Source organism: Sphaeramia orbicularis, chromosome 7 (genome assembly GCF_902148855.1).
Source record: "Sphaeramia orbicularis chromosome 7, fSphaOr1.1, whole genome shotgun sequence".
In the NCBI taxonomy this organism is placed as follows: domain Eukaryota; kingdom Metazoa; phylum Chordata; class Actinopteri; order Kurtiformes; family Apogonidae; genus Sphaeramia; species Sphaeramia orbicularis.
Genome location: NC_043963.1, coordinates 42,332,431 through 42,350,272, shown reverse-complemented (window position 1 = coordinate 42,350,272; position 17,842 = coordinate 42,332,431). Strand labels below are relative to the sequence as shown.

General features: G+C 39.6%; 1 long non-coding RNA gene across 1 annotated transcript; it reads left to right on the top strand.

The window, feature by feature from the left end:
- The first annotated feature begins 4,702 nt into the window (after positions 1-4,702).
- LOC115423093 (uncharacterized) lies at positions 4,703-15,701 on the top strand. The gene is made up of 3 exons (XR_003935906.1): positions 4,703-4,715; positions 15,402-15,408; positions 15,602-15,701. It is a non-coding gene; the product is annotated as an uncharacterized LOC115423093 (long non-coding RNA).
- Positions 15,702-17,842: the final 2,141 nt, after the last annotated feature.

The following is a 17,842-nucleotide window of genomic DNA, read 5'->3' as shown; positions in this document are numbered from 1 at the left end:
GATTACTCATATGGGCAAAAGTTTCTGAAAAGGTATGGATAATAGTGTTAGGTATGATTATGACATCATTATATGTTTGGTTTCAAAACAATTGACGTAGTGCCTGCTGAGAAAAAACAACTAAATGTTCATTGTAAATTTTGCTTCCCCACCCTGTAGATATGAACATTCAAGATATTAATATTGAAAAAACAACAATGTAAACGATATAGATTTCCCCCGCGCTCGCCCTGCATGTACAGCTCTAGAAGTCACAACAAATTTCATTTATTCGTACTTTATGTTAATGTTGATGACTGGCAGTGAGTTCTTATAAATAAAACTGCACTTTCCACATTCTTTTGTATTATGATGTTTGTATTTTTCTGAAAAATGCTTGGTTTTCACAGAACCCGTAGCTATATCGTACTGTATTGATGTCGAGATATCTGGCATGAATATCGAGATATGAAATTTTGTCCATATCGTTCAGCCCTACCATGTGACATTCACAGTTCAGTGCAGCAGGTACATGGTATAATGTGGAATAATGTGTGGGGAGTGTGGAGATTTTTCAAAATAAATGACGGTGATAAATGTAACGCTGACTGCAAGTAACATTAAATACACAGACAGATACAGACGCAGCGTTCCTGTCCGTCCTCTGCGTACATTCCATCCGTTTTCCAGGTGCTGGTGGATGCGTACCCAATGGAGAATACCAGCAGGAACTGTGGAGGTAGAGGATCTGTTCAAAGAGCGACTGTGTGAGTTAGAGAACAACTACTGACAGATTTAGGACAACTACCCAGGGCTGGGCCAGTTTCCATCCTATTATAATACTATGGGGGTACGGAGTGATGCAAACTGTCACCAGCAGAAGTAAAACGAAACTTATCGCTCATTTATCTTTTCTCTACCTGCTGAAGCTTCATTTTAAACCTTACCAGTGAAAACGCTGCAACATTAGTATCCACATTAGTGTACCTCTGTCCATGTTTATTATTACTGACTTTTTCTTCTCAAAAAACGTTACTCTTCTTCGTGGTATTTCTCCAGTATGTTAATTAAGAGCGGTGCCCCCTGGTGATTGATTGAGAAACATTACTTCCAACGCATTAAATGTCAGTAGCAGCACCTTGTTACAGACTAATGACAACGACAATAAAACACATTTACAAAAGGAACTAAGAACTGGAATGGGATTATTAAGTACTCATATCGGTAGTCGGTATCGGCAAGTACTCAAATGTAAGTACTTGTACTCGTACTCGTCTGGAAAAAAGTGGTATCGGTGCGTCCCTAGTAAATATGGCACTGTCCCAACTGTTTGGACATATGTAGCTGCCATTTTATCAAATTAAACAGTCAATATGTTTTCCATTTTCTATTGTGAATAACTTAAGTTTGCAAGATTTGCAAATCATGGCATAAGTGTTTAAACATGTTTAGAATCTGGGTTGTAGATAACAAAGCCATGTACTGGTGGACGGTTTTTAAGGACATGACACACATGAACATTGGAAACATGGACCCAGGTGTGGAAACTGGGCTAGTGTTTAAAACAGCAAGTGGAAAGTCATCCCATGATATTAAAATAGACCATCTAAACTCCACTGGGAATTTTAGGAAGAGAAAATCACCAATGTGCTCTTTTTGGAAACGGCCTCCTGTTGTAATAATTACCAAACAAAAGCAATCCACTTTCTTACCAACCCAGTCTGGAGGAGCTTTACACTCCTGGTGCTCTTTAATAAAATATTTCATCACACAATAAGACCAAATGTTGGGAAAACTTAAATAGCCGTGAACATCCATAGCCGCCCACGGAAAGCATCTGCAGTTCTGGCAAAGTTATAAGAGTCGAACTCTGTAGCTCCATCGCTCCTGAGAGAAAGATCCATGTGTGGTGTTTGTACGACGCTTATTCCTTTCCTTTCCTTTTCTTTTTTTTTTTTTTTAAGTGGTTTCATTGTTCCTGCAGATGAAGCAAATGGCCAACCAGCCTTTCTAAACACACTGTAAAAAAAAAAAAAAATCCTTTTGTTTTTATGGAAAAAAACTGACAGCTGTAGTTACCAGAACAATACTGTAAAAAACACATCCAACTGTAAACATATTTATGGAGTGACATGTAGATTTAACATTTTAAACATGTAGATTTAACATTTTAAACATGTAGATTTAACATTTTAAACATGTAGATTTAAATGGTAAATGGACTGCACTTATTTAGCACATTTTCTACACCTTCATGGTGTCCAAAGCACTTTCCAACACCACCAGGCTCGACTGGGAACAATTTAAGGTTCAGTGTCTTCCATGGACACTTTGACATATGGACAGTTGGAGCCAGGATTCGAACCACCAACCCTTTGGTTGTTGGACAAGCCGCTTTACCAACTCTACCAACCCATTGATATACAAGTTTTAAATGTTAAATTGTTAAATGTTTAATTTTTTGTAATGTTTTTATTTTTTTAAAAAAAGCAAATACGTTGTTATTTCAACATTATGGTCTTGTAATTTAAATGGCACCACATTGTTTTCAATTTACAGTTTTATTTTGTAATAATAATAGAAATACATCATTTCTACATACAAATCTGGTTTTGTTCACATACTCTTCCTGTAAAAACTACAGCTATATTTGATTTAATTAACACAAAAATCTTTTCAAATAAACAACTTTGCATTGTATTGTCACTTACAGTTTTTTTTATGTTGCAATTTTACAACTTTTTGGCGTTAATTCTACAGTCATTTTTTACAGTGCAGGGAAGAGTCATGGGTAAAGTTGGAAAAAGAGTCAAAAGAAAAGAGGAGGAGGAGGGAGATAAGCATAAGGAGGGGGGGCAGAGTGAAGAAGCATTCAGATTTAAGTGTGGAGTCAGACTCAGATGTAATACAACTGTTCTTATTGTGGCCTTTGACTGGCATGAAGATGAAACGACAGAGGTCAACTCATATTAGACGGCAGAGAGAGAGAGAATGTGAAGGAAATGTCGGCAGATTTTCACCAACAATGTCTGAGGGAAAGTGCTGACGGGACTGAGCCGGCGGAATGAAAGATCAGGGCTTTTTTTTTTTTTTTTTTCAACACAGACCTTTATTATTATAATGGGTCGGAATGGACAAGGGTTGAGCTTCGTAGGACGGTGTGGTAATGTGCATGTTCACAGCAGGTATGGAAAGATAGAGGAGTAAGGAGGGAGAGGGAAGGGGGTGTGTGGGGGGGGTGGTGGTGGTGTTTTGATTCCTTCCTTCAGCATTTCATTACTTTCTATTTCCCATTAATACGAGCATCTCCAGAGTCAGCAAACAGCGCTGGGGTAAATGGAAATGAGAGTCCCGCCATGCTTTGCCTGGCAGCAGCATGGTGCATTTAGTCGTGCACACAAACCGCCATCACGGACAGCGGGGGCTGTTTTTTTCGGCCAGCGTTTCGCTAAAGCAGCGGGGGTGTTTGTCATTTGTTTGGCGAGATTACATGGTGGGTGAACTCGTTTAGTAGGTTTTATTCTTTGTTTCACGGCGGATGGGTGGGTAATGTTTGGAGGGAAATGAAGGGGGTAAAAGAACTGTGAGGAAATAAATACAAAAGTAAACAGCAAAGATGAAAGACAGGCTCCGAAGCGCAAGAATTACAGTGTGTACTTTGGCAAAGTTACCCCTCCCCGCTTCTACTGTAAGGAAAACGAAGGCTCCATTAGTTTATATCAGAAACTCCAAATGAGGCTCAGATAAGTGGCATTAATATTCAACCTTGACAAATAAACTAATTGAAATACAAATCCTGTAAAGATGCCAGAGAGAAAATCACGTCATTTAAAAAGAATGTCTCTTTATTAGCACCCAAAAAAAAAAAAAAAAAATGATAATGAATAAATAAAGCAAACACTGAAGCTTATTTTCCACATGACAAATCCCTTCCAAGTGAATGAAATGAGCTTTGAAAATAGTTTTGAAGGAAAAGGAGCAGACTAAAAAGTGCATATAAGATTCATAATTAGGGGTGGTGGGGGAAAAAAAGCTTCAAATGTCGGTTCCGCTAGCTTAGACTTCTCCCTCCACCACGTCATGCAATCTGCCTTTCTAATTCCCCAAAGCCCCCCAGGCCAATTTTCTGCTATGCTAGCACTATCCTTCCAAGGAATTGCTTATGTTAATATAGCGGATAAAATACCCTCAGCAATTAAGCAATTAATGCGTCTGAAATGTACCATTGTTGTTCTTGTTGTTGTTTACTGAGTTTGATACGGTGTCTCGTAAACTAAGTCGGAGATGGAAACTTTATTCTGTGTTTGAATCTATTATTGGAGCAGGGGTGTCAAAGTAATTTTAGTTCAGGGGCCACATTCATCCTAATATGATCTAAAGTGGGCCGGACCAGTCAAATAATATCAATAATAGGATAAGAACTTTTAAATAATGTCAACTCCAAAGTTTTTTTCACTGTTTTTGTGTGAAAAAAGTCAAATTACGTAATGAAAATGTTACATCTACGCACCGTACTTGAACATAACATGAACAAATATGAACCTGAAAATTCTTAAGAAAAATCAGCGCAACTTTAACAATATTACAAGTTAGTTTATCATTTATACATATGCATCACAACTTACAGATCACAGTGGATCTACAAATACACAAAACATTTAGTAAGAGGCAGAATATTGGTACAATTCCACATACTTCTCTTAAGAAAAGGCTAGTCTGTAAATGTAAACATTTTTGTGTAATTTCACTTTTTTTTTTTACACTACAACAAAGAGAAAAAATTGTAGTTTTCATTATTTATAGGTTATTATGATAGTATTTTAATGCTCTGACCCACTTGAAATTGAATTGACCTAAAATGATTCTAACATCCTTGATTGTTAATATCGTCAGTGTAATTTCTGCATATCACAAATTCATCCCAGGGGCCAAATTGGACCCTTTGGCGGGCCGGTTTTGGCCCCCGGGCCGCATGTTTGACACCTGTGTTTTGGAGTAAAATGCCCTTTTGTGAAATAACAAAAGACAAACCTAATACAACGGAACAAGAGAAATTTTACATTAACTACAGACACTACATACTGTAAAATGGTATGACAATCATTCTCTAACCAGCCGTGATATATAGGGGTGATTCTCTTTTTGCAGCAATATTTAATGTCCACATGTTTCACTTACCCAATTTTTTTCTAAAATGTGCCAAATATTAACAACAAAGTAATTTAATTATGTGTTAAAGTGTTTGCCATCATTTAAACATAAATGAAATGCATTTCAAATATTTCTTAGTATTTTACACACCTTTTTGGCAGCACACATGCTCAATTTCCTTGTGTCCCACAGTGCCATGTAAACACCTTCCTTCAGTATATATCATAAAATTTTAAAACTTGTAATTTTCCACCCTGTTATAATGTGTTTAATTGGCTTACAAAAACAGTGCAATTCCATAAAAACCATTTACAGGATGTGACATCATTTGTTTTTGTTGGGAATTCAACTATGGAAACTGAAGTAAGCTTCAACTGTCACTCTCATCTTACTTTTTTCTTTATCCTAAACATGTTAAACCTGTATGTCTCACTCTTAAAGTTCCACCCTGTTATGAGAAATTATTGGAAATATTAATTCAGTAGAATTAAAAAAAAAAAAAAAACATGTTAGATTTAGTTATTAAAGATGTGTTAATGTAGTGAAGGTTAGCCAGCTAAATGTTGATCAGTTTCAGAGCTACAGCTGGATTAGCTAAAAATATTCCACCCTGTCGTGTTCCACCCTGTAATGTCTATGAACCTAACAGGGTGGAAATTGTAAAGAAGAGAGGAATAATTATTATTCGTATCATTAGTGAATAATATTATTATTATTATTTTATCCACCTCTGAGCTGGACCACTATGCATTTCTTATCGTTAAACATGCCAGTGTTGAAGTAATTTTTTTCCCAAAAGTTATGAACCCAAAATGTTGCCGTAAAAAGAGAATCACCCATAAATGTTTTGAAAGTTCTTATTCTACTAGAAAGCAAGCAATGTTTGACCCTTAGGGGTCCACTGTCATGGCCCCTTGACTGAATCACATGACATTTTCGACACGACATAGCATCGGAAGTCGGTCACGCACACCACTGGAGACAATTGCATTTGAAAGAGTGGACTTTTTATTTGTTGTTGATAGAGCAAATACAACCAGAGATATGACGGATTGAAACTGGAGTAAACAAACGTGAGTAGAAGTATGAAAATGAGGTGGGGGGGGGGGCATTATATTTCTGACCATTTCTTCGTCATATTTTGTCCTTTTTCAAAATGGAAAAACTGGCCGAATCTGCGGGTTCTAGTCCACAGACTGCATTAGCATTACAGGTAAGGGTGAGAATGACCTCCACTTGAACCGGATGCAGAACCTGGGAGGACTGGGGCTGGGGCAGTGGGGATGAGAAAACCAGACAAAAGGAGAGAACGCCTATGTAAAGATATGCTTTTATGTCGAATATTTGAGTATAGTTTTAATTTAATACAATTTTAATTTTATATACCTAATATTTGGAACCAATATTCACTTTTAAAGTCTTTGAAAAGGTTCTTTAAGCATCTTGGTGTTATTTATGCAATAAATTATATACATTTTTCAAATTAGACTTTTATTGTCTGTGTGTTTTTTGGCCTTTTGTGGTGATATAGTAGGTTAAAGTGGAAAAAGTAACAGGAAAATGAAATAGATGAAGTTGTGCTGAAAAAAAAAGATACCAAACATAATAATAATAATAATAATAATACATTTTATTTATAGGCACCTTTCTTGGCATTCAAGGACACCATACAGTAAAACAGGAGAGTTAAAAACAAACAATAAAGCAGAGTAAAAATAAAAGGCAGGTTAAAAATTTGGACAGTGCAATTGTGTTCACAAAGAGAAAGAGGTCCTAAACAGATGGGTTTTGAGTCTGGATTTGAAGAGAGGAAGTGAAGTGGTGTTTCTGAGATCCGGTGGCAAGGAGTTCCAGAGCTGGGGAGCAGAGCGGCTGAATGCTCTGCTCCCCATGGTGGTGAGACGGGCAGAGGGAACAGTGGGGTGGATGGAGGAGGAAGATCTGAGGGTACGAGAGGGAGTGGCAACATTAAGTAGGTCAGACAGATATGGAGGGGCGAGGTTATGGATGGCCTTGAACAAACATGGGTATAATAAACAGTTCTTTATATAGTATATAAAGGTAAAAAATCAGAAGTAGTCAAAAATGGTGAAAATAGGCTCAGACCCCTAAGGGTTAATGTTGAAATGATAATTAACCCTTTCATGCTTGAATTACGAGACCCTTAATCAAGATTTTTTTTTTCCTGAGTGTTTTATTCTTCTTTAGGCATGAAAAAAACATGCCTAAAGAAAATTTTCCTGTGAACCTATTTTTCATGGAGCTGCAAAAATGTCCGCTCAGCTTGACACCATGCGTTTAATTTTTAAAGCTAATAAACATGTATTTACTGATATATTGTGTGAAAACTATGAAATAAAAACATTTTTAATGCTTATTGTAGGTAATTCATTTCTCAGACAGGAGTAGTTGTTTGTTTACATGCTTTACTAGTTTGTCTGATAAATGAATTACCTACAATATTTATATGTGGAAGACAGTATGAACTTTTACCAGCAGGGCCAGATTAACACTTCATTGTACCCTGGGCAACAATATTCAAGGGCCCCATCATCACAACCCCAGGATCCCTATAATCTGGCAAAATACAGAATAAGTTCCAGGAATATATGTAAACATACCCCATACTTCAATATCTAACTATTATCAATTGCATTTTGATGTACAAATGTGTAAATGCTCGTAGAACTATAAGTGCACCACTATAGCCTCTTGTCAAGGCCACTCACCTGCATATGATGTATGAAAACAAAACACATCATCATCATCAGTATAATCTAAAATTGATCCACTACATTAGAAAGAGAGGGAAGTGTCCTCCATTTTCACAAAAATTAAATAAGAAACCATTTCCAAAGTATCCAGTATTTATTTAAGAACACTTTTTGCCGACACAAATGTATTGAATCGTCAGAAAAAGCCCACAGACAAAACACAAACATCATCTGACAGAATCAGATAGGAATTTTAAACAGAAATCCCCTTGTCACCTCAGAATTCAACAAGAGAGTTAAAGTAAGTGCAATGTAAACATCTTGAAATCTGCTTTCTCTCAACAATAAACATATCTCAACATTTTCATGGAGCCACCACAAGGAAAAAATAAATATAATGCAGTATAATCTGCTAAAATAAACATTTTGGTCCCAGTTTAACTTTTAAACAGAAAACACATCACAATTCAAGGCATGTCAAGGCAAGGGTTAAACATTTTAATACTAAATACTACATATACTAAATACTATAAACATCTGGAAAACCATCAATTTCTCTCAAAGAAATACTTATTTGACCAATACAAAACTTCCCACTTAGCTGCTTCTCCATGTTTGCAATGTTTTGATTCGCGTACGTCGCGTATGTCGTGTAGTTCTTGACGTCTCACATCCCGCTCAGTGCACGCACGTTGATTTGCGTCACCGCTGATTCGCTTTTTGGACTGACCAATGAGGAGAGGGTCTCAGCTCACGGTCACAGTCAGCAGGAGCAGGGTTTCTGTGCAGTGCAATGGCTCCGGGCAGCGAACAGTTTCATTTATAAGCAAAAGGCCCTTCAGAGGTCGCGGGCCCCTGGGCAATTGCCCAGTTGCCCATATGGTTAATCCGGGCTTGTTCACCAGACATTTTTAATGCTACTAATCCGAAGTTTTCTCACATTTTAACACTCTAATGCCAGTCATTACTCAATTCATGGAGATATAATGCAAAAAAAACAACTTTTGTTTAAAAAAAACCTGTTAATTACAGACTAATAACAATAAAAGCAATTGATTTACACTTAAACATGTTACTCTAGATCAGGTTTATCAAGAACAGTAAATTTACAGTAATGGTATAAATTGCAGTGTATGAGATGATGTATAAGTGTCCACTGTGTTGGCTGATACGGAACTAAAACAACAAAACCCATGAATATATAAGAGAACAGCTGTAGAACAGTTGTCCACCGTAGTGACCAGTATGCATGAAAGGGTTAAAGCAGCAGGAATCACTGCATTAAAATAAATATAAGTTCATCTGTTAGTGTTTATAACATGAGAGGATTTGCTTGAACAAATAAACTCGTAGGAAATAATCAGTGACGTTATATTTCCTTTCAGCATTCCTGCATCTTTATTTGAGTTGCAGCATATACCCTTTTCATAGAACACACTTCAAAACCATACAATCATTATTAACCCCAGTGTTACCCCTAGAAATTTTTGTCGCTCTAGTGCTGTGTCAGTAACCTAGCAACACTAGGGGGGTCCAGGGCATGCTCCCCGGGAGGAAAATGTTGCAAAATAACCCTTTAAATTATGACTTCTGGTGAATTTTGTGGAAAGAAATTGACAAATTGCAACTTACCAATATCTTGAACTAGTTACCTCATATGTTTCTGCTGTCTTGTCCTCTGTCTGTTTTGTCCCACTTTCTTATGACCATTTTGTCCCACTGTCTTGTCTTATGTCTGTTTTGTCCCACTGTCTTCTGTCCATTTTGTCCCCTCTGTCTTCTGTCTGTTTTGTCCCACTGTCTTGTCTTTTGTCTGTTTTGTCCCACTGTCTTATGTCCATTTTGTCCCACTGTCTTGTCTTCTGTCCATTTTGTCCCACTGTCTTGTCTTCTGTCCATTTTGTCCCACTGTCTTGTCTTATGTCCATTTTGTCCCTCTGTCTTCTGTCTGTTTTGTCCCCCTGTCTTGTCTTTTGTCTGTTTTGTCCCCCTGTCTTATGTCTGTTTTGTCCCACTATCTTGTCCTCTGTCTGTTTTGTCCCACCATCTTATGTCCATTTTGTCCCACTGTCTTGTCTTATGTCCGTTTTGTCCCACTGTCTTGTCTTCTGTCCATTTTGTCCCTCTGTCTTCTGTCTGTTTTGTCCCACTGTCTTGTCTTATGTCCATTTTGTCCCACTGTCTTGTCTTCTGTCTGTTTTGTCCCTCTGTCTTGTCTTCTGTCCGTTTTGTCCCTCTGTCTTCTGTCTGTTTTGTCCCACTGTCTTGTCTTATGTCCATTTTGTCCCACTGTCTTGTCTTATGTCCGTTTTGTCCCACTGTCTTGTCTTCTGTCCGTTTTGTCCCTCTGTCTTCTGTCTGTTTTGTCCCACTGTCTTGTCTTATGTCCATTTTGTCCCACTGTCTTGTCTTCTGTCTGTTTTGTCCCTCTGTCTTGTCTTCTGTCCGTTTTGTCCCTCTGTCTTCTGTCTGTTTTGTCCCACTGTCTTGTCTTATGTCCATTTTGTCCCACTGTCTTGTCTTATGTCCATTTTGTCCCTCTGTCTTGTCTTTTGTCTGTTTTTTCCCACTGTCTTGTCTTCTGTCCATTTTGTCCCACTGTCCTCTGTCCGTTTTGTCCCTCTGTCTTCTGTCTGTTTTGTCCCACTGTCTTGTCTTCTGTCCGTTTTGTCCCTCTGTCTTCTGTCTGTTTTGTCCCACTGTCTTCTGTCCGTTTTGTCCCTCTGTCTTCTGTCCGTTTTGTCCCTCTGTCTTCTGTCTGTTTTGTCCCACTGTCTTGTCTTCTGTCCGTTTTGTCCCTCTGTCTTCTGTCTGTTTTGTCCCACTGTCTTGTCTTCTGTCTGTTTTGTCACTCTGTCTTTTGTCTGTTTTGTCCCTCTGTCTGGTCTTCTGTCTGTTTTGTCCCTCTGTCTTGTCTTCTGTCTTTTTTGTCCCACTGTCTTGTCTTCTGTCCGTTTTGTCCCTCTGTCTTGTCTTCTGTCTGTTTTGTCCCTCTGTCTTGTCTTCTGTCTGTTTTGTCCCTCTGTCTTGTCTTCTGTCTTTTTTGTCCCACTGTCTTGTCTTTTGTCCGTTTTGTCCCACTGTCTTGTCTTCTGTCTGTTTTGTCCCACTGTCTTGTCCTCTCTCTGTTTTGTCCCACTGTCTTGTCTTTTGTCCGTTTTGTCCCACTGTCTTGTCTTTTGTCCGTTTTGTCCCACTGTCTTGTCTTCTGTCTGTTTTGTCCCACTGTTTTGTCCTCTCTCTGTTTTGTCCCACTGTCTTGTCTTTTGTCCGTTTTGTCCCACTGTCTTGTCCTCTGTCTTTTTTGTCCCACTGTCTTGTCCTCTGTCTTTTTTGTCCCACTGTCTTGTCTTCTGTCTGTTTTGTCCCACTGTCTTGTCCTCTTTCCTTTTTGTCCCACTGTCTTGTCTTTTGTCTGTTTTGTCCCACTGTCTTGTCCTCTGTCTGTTCTGTCCCACTGTCTTGTCCTCTGTCGTTTTTGTCCCTCTGTCTTTAGTCCGTTTTGTCCCACTGTCTTGTCCTCTGTCTGTTCTGTCCCACTGTCTTGTCCTCTGTTGTTTTTGTCCCTCTGTCTTGTCCTCTGTCTGTTCTGTCCCACTGTCTTGTCCTCTGTCGTTTTTGTCCCTCTGTCTTGTCTTCTGTCTGTTTTGTCCCACTGTCTTGTCCTCTGTCTGTTCTGTCCCACTGTCTTGTCCTCTGTCTTTTTTGTCCCTCTGTCCTCTGTCTGTTCTGTCCCACTGTCTTGTCCTCTGTCGTTTTTGTCCCTCTGTCTTGTCTTCTGTCTGTTTTGTCCCACTGTCTTGTCCTCTGTCTGTTCTGTCCCACTGTCTTGTCCTCTGTCGTTTTTGTCCCTCTGTCTTGTCTTCTGTCTGTTTTGTCCCACTGTCTTGTCCTCTGTCGTTTTTGTCCCTCTGTCTTGTCTTCTGTCTGTTCTGTCCCACTGTCTTGTCCTCTGTCGTTTTTGTCCCTCTGTCTTTTGTCCGTTTTGTCCCACTGTCTGTTGTCCGTTTTGTCCCTCTGTCTTCTGTCTTTTTTGTCCCACTGTCTTGTCTTATCTCTGGGGGGGCGGGGGCTGATCTGCCTTGGCGGAGGTCTGCGCTCTCCGTGTGCTTTTCTAGTTGAAATATTTTTTTCATTTGGATGGTTGAATTCTTGGGTTTAATCACGTTAGTCAGTTTTAGTTAGGGGTCTTTTGTGTCACTAGATTTTCTTTGTGTCACTGGTCAGTCGTAAATTTCTTAGGATAGGTCACATCTTGGTCACATACTAAACTGACAGAGTTATGATCACAGGACTAATACGCATGCCCACAGACAATCGTAAATGACTACATATCAAGACGTAAACACTAAATGGTGGGTTTTACGTAGAGGTGAGGTTTCACATCTGCTTGACTTTAGAGTCAGATGACACCAGTCCATTTTCTGTCATCCAGCCCACCTGTAGCACAAGGGGTTCAGCCCATAGTTTGAAGATCAGTTTACAAGGATTATAAAAGTGATTTGCATTGGAATGTTCTGGATCCGTTTTCCCTGCTCAGGGTGTGGATCCTCAGCTGAATTATATTTTGTTTGTGATCAGATCAAGTCATTAATTAAATTTATAAAAATGAGACCAGAAAGAATTCAGACTTTTTCTTGGAGCTTCCAACAAAAGAACATGCTAACATAGTTATACAGTGTTGTTTTTCCATTCTATATGGATTCCAGATTGTTTGCTTCAGTAGCGTAGGAAGAGAGGGTAGGGAGGGAGGAGGTGGCGTTATGATGCCTAAAGCAATAGCCAGGTGGGTTAACTAGCGGCTAGCAACGTGTAATAAAATTTAGCATTTCACGTTACTTCAAAGGCAGTGATTTTGTTTTGTTTTTGTTTTTTTCCGGTGCTGAGAATTCAGAATGTACAGGGGTTGGACAAAATAATGGAAACACCTTAAAAAATCAACAAAATATAATTTAATATGGTGTAGGTCCGCCTTTTGCGGCAATTACAGCCTCAATTCTCCGAGGTATTGATTCATACAACTTGTGAATTGTTTCCAAAGGAATTTTAAGCCATTCTTCAGTTAGAATACCCTCCAACTCTTTTAGAGACGATGGTGGTGGAAATCGACGTCCTACTTGAATCTCTAAAACTGACCATAAATGTTCAATAATGTTGAGGTCTGGGGACTGTGCCGGCCATACGTGATGCTCAACTTCATTAGAATGTTCCTCATGCCATTCTTTAACAATTCTAGCTGTATGGATTGGGGCATTATCATCTTGAGGTGAAGGTGTTTCCATTATTTTGTCCAACCCCTGTATATATAGTGGAAACACTGTAACCCATTATCAGGCAAATGACTAGTTTTGGTCATTTCCATAAACATTAAGTATGGGGCCAATCCCATGCATCATTCAATGATTCAGAGATATTTTATAAAAGGATTCTGAAGCTGTAAACAGTGAATATGAGTAATTTTTTGTCACTTTATTACCACATACCAGTTGTTTTATTGCATGTCTTTACTTTTTAGTAAGTGCTGCTCAGATGTTTTATGGTAACAGGAGGGAGACTGTTGTCACGGCAACTGACGAGGATGTAGGTGACGGTGTTGAATAACACACACAGGTTGGAATTTTGAATTTCAAAGTATTTGAATGAATGTCCTAGAAAGGGTGAAAGAGTCAAACGTGGACCAAAGTGGTTCAGTTCTATGTTTAGACGTGGTGCAGTCACATTCCAAAAGGTCTGCTGATGTGTTAGAGAGCACGGAAAAAGAAAAAACACAGAACCAGCTCCACTCTGACAGACACTGAGGTTCAGTTCCGGTTCTTCTGGGTTTAGTTCTGGCTCTTCTGGGTTCAGTTCCGGTTCTTCTGGGTTCTGTTCCAGTTCCTCTGAATTCTGTTCTGATTCTTCTGCGTTCAGTTCCAGTTCCAGTTCTTCTGGGTCCAGTTCTGGTTCTTCTGGGTTCAGTTCTGGTTCCTCTGCGCTCAGTTCCAGTTCTTCTGGGTTCTGCTCTGGTCCCTCTGGGTCCAGTTCTGGTTCTTCTGGGTTCAGTTCTGGTTCCTCTGGGTTCAATTCTGGTTCCTCTGGGTTCATTTCTGGTTCCTCTGGGTCCAGTTCTGGTTCCACTGGGTTCATTTCTGGTTCCTCTGGGTCCAGTTTGGGTTATTCTGCGTCCAGTTCCGGTTCTTCTGGGTTCAGTTCTGGTTCCTCTGGGTCCAGTTCTGGTTCGTCTGTGCTCAGTTCCGGTTCTTCTGGGTTGTGTTCTAGTCCCTCTGGGTCCAGTTATAGTTCCTCTGGATTCAATTCCGGTTCTTCTGGGTTCAGTTCCAGTTCCTCTGGGTTCTGTTCTGGTTCCTCTGGGTCCAGTTTGGGTTATCTGTGTCCAGTTCCAGTTCTTCTATGTTCAGTTCCGGTTCCTCTGGATCCAGTTCCGGTTCTTCTGGGTCCAGTTCTGGTTCCTCTGGGTCCAGTTCTAGTTCTTCTGGGTTCAGTTCCAGTTCTTCTGGGTTCATTTCTGGTTCTTCTGGGTTCAGTTGTGAGTGGGGGAGGGGTGGGTATGTGCAGAGTGATTTATAATGTTGTGATGTACAACACTTGTTGCTAACACACCTGAATGAACGACAATGTCACACCCCCCCCCAGTCCAGAACCACTGCCCTATTGATTGGATTAAATTATTTCATTACATTTCACATTTTATTACATTTCTAAACCTAAAGGAACTCCTTGGTGTGTCTGTCACGGCCTGTGTTCAGCCTGTTCCGTTCAGACGTTCTGATTCGTGTTTCTCCATCTGAGCTGCAGGTCACGTATGATCTGATCAAGTCTGTATGTAAATGACGATCTCCCATATGCTATCAAGGCGTCGTGTTGATTGGCAGCACACTGCGTTTGCACTTTGTTTTCAGCGTGTTTCTATGCATGTCTGACCACCTACAGAGGTGCTTTGAATGATTACATCTTCAATATGTCGGGGGCACATTTCACACCTTATTCTTATGCATTTTTGCATAAAATTTCCTGATTGCTTTGAATCACCGGCAGGAGCACACAGAGTTTAAAATGAAATTGTCATATTTGTGAAAGTCAAGGCTTCTTATTAATACAACAACAAAGCATGAGTGTGGTATATGAAAGAGGCAGGTCAGAGTGAGACGGATGGGGACGGGATGGGGGGGGGGGCAGAGACAGACAGTGTTCATCATAATATAACCCATCCTGAGCTGAGGACAGACATGGAAAATGACAGAGGCTCCTGAGTGCACTTTTGATGCTGAAAGAGTATGGAAGGGTCTTTGAAAGCTGCCCATCAGAGCTGTTCTCATGGTGTATTTCCAGACCGGGCATCATGGGTAAATACCACCTGCAGCACCACGTCAGTACGACCCATTCAAACACACCTTTACATTACACCACAGCTCTATAGTTGATATATGTGTGTGTGTGTGTGTGTGTGTGTGTGTGTGTGTGCTTTTTAACCCTTTCATGCATGAATTATGAGAACTTTAATCAGCATTTATTTCCTGACAGTCTGATCACAATCAGGGGTAACAGAAATGGTGACAGATAAAAAGTAATAATGTTCTATCAAAAAATCAGACAGGCCATTTTATTTGTCTGATATTTCTCTTCTAAAGTCCAAAGTATGTTTTGTATTGTGGTGTCTACTCAAAAATAATTACATTTATTTATTTATTTAAAATAAAGAATAAAAATTAGGGCTATGACCAAAGACCAAAAATTACATGGAAAACAGTACAAAAAAGAAAGCCCAAATCGTCTATTTTTCCTCACTTCCTTCTGTGTTTAACCCTCCATTCCACAGGTGGAGGGGGGTGCACTGAGCATGCTCAGATGTCCATGGAAGTAAACAGGTGTATTCTATCAGCATGTTTTAAAAAATTTCCTATTGAGGAAATGGTTGAATCTTTATGAGTATTTAAATTAAACCATACATTCAGACAGTGGCAGCTGCTCGTCTTTCAGACAGGGGAAGCACATTGTCGGCTTACATAGAAAAAAATGTCAGGTTATTTTAACATAAATTTGGCCCTCTGTTCCTTTTTAGGAAAATAGTCGTATCGTACCAAATAAACAAGAAAACGCTGAAATTATGTTAAATCGAAACAAGGAAGTACAATGAGTGTGTTTTATTTACAGTGCAAGAAATGAACAGTTAATTTCGTAGTGGTTTCTCTTGATTTCACAGCAGAATGTGCAACAGTATTAAACTGAACTGTGTCAGTGAAGGAGTAGATCTCAAAATAGCTGTCAATCAAACGGGATTCAGCCTTTCGACCTCCAATCAGCATGTGTAATCCTGGCGTCCAGCCCGGCCAAGGTCCGCCCACAGCTCCATTCACCCCCAGCGGCGCCGGGCATCCGGGGGCGGGACAACATCGTGGCATTTATCCAATTACCGTCCAGTTTTGAGGCAATGAAAAAAACTGTTCCACTCAGTCCCATTGAAGTGCATTGTAATGCGGCTAGTACAAACACTGAATCCAAATGCAGAAACTCGGACACAAAAATAAGGTTCAAAGAATTTATTATTCACACACAGGTGAAAGAATAATAATAATAATAATAATAATAATAATAATAATAATAATAATAATAATAATAATAATAATAATAATAATAATGACAGAATCTTGAGGATAAAGGTGGGAGATATCCTCCTCTGATTCGTCCTCCGGTTCGAGGGCGGCAGCCCGTCTCCCCGAGCGGTGTTTGGGGTATTTTTCCCGACTGGGGAAAAGCAAAGGGAGGTCAGGGACGGAAACAGGTCATGCACAGGCAGGCTATCACTCAGGCAACAGGACATAAGGGCTAGACAAATACTCACGTACCAGAAAGTCAGGGCGAGAAGATCGAAACCAGGAAATCCAATGAGGCAGACAAAACCGACAGGGAGCAGGCAGTAGGCAAAAAACCGAGGAATCCAAAAAGGGTCACAACAGGCAGACAAAACGAACAAACGAGGTCAAGACGCTGGTAAGAACTACAGGAGTTACAAACTGGCGACTGACAAGGGGAAAGGACAGGGTTTAAATACACAAAAGGGAGGGAAGACAACTAGACACAGGTGGAGCAAATCAGGGCGGAGACAGGTAATCAGGACAGAGGTCAGGATGAACGGGGAACAGGAAGTAAAGACGACAGACAAGACACATGAGGGAAAACTTAACAAAATAAAACAGGAAATGACAAACAAAACATAAAAGACAGACAAAACCAGACTAGCGTCTGGCAGCAGGTATGACATGCATGGACGCTGAGCATCTACGGGCAAATGCACTGAGCAGAGATCGAATGAGAAAACAGCGCAACGGGAATGTATGAGAAGTGAACAACATTGAGTCTGTTGATTTGTGATAAAGCTGATTCTGAACGAACTCGTCTGTGAGATGAACGTGTTCTAACACATTTGTAGTCAATGAAATGTCAACACAACCGTACATATTTAACCATTTAATTTTCGTAATTTTAGGGGAAGCCGGGCTTCCCTCGTCTATGAGAAATTGCCACTGCATTCAGAATGCTCATCACAGACACGTCAGGGGTTAAAGGGTTAAAGCAGTTCAACCACATTTGGCTCAAGTCACTTTTTCTTTTTACCATTTACTGAGATCATCATGGAGGGTTTATGAACCTCAGCCCCCTCACGTGGACCTGATAAGATGTTTCACTCTAATTCTAATTTACCTTTAGTAGTTTTGGTGAAATATGAGACAGAAAAAGTCTACAGAATGTTGTTCAACAAAAATGCCTTGTAAACGATAAATGTCAGTTGTGTTTTGTGATGAATGTAGCAGCAGCAGGTCAGTTTCAAATAAGACTCTAACCATTTTTTATCAGTTCAACTGGAAATATATCACTTCATTTTTCATTTCAGACCCCTTTATATTTCATTTATCACTTCAAATGCATTTTCATCATCTCCTTTATTATCAGTTCATTTTTATTACTTGTACCCTTCATACTGAGGCAGAGTCAGCAGTTCT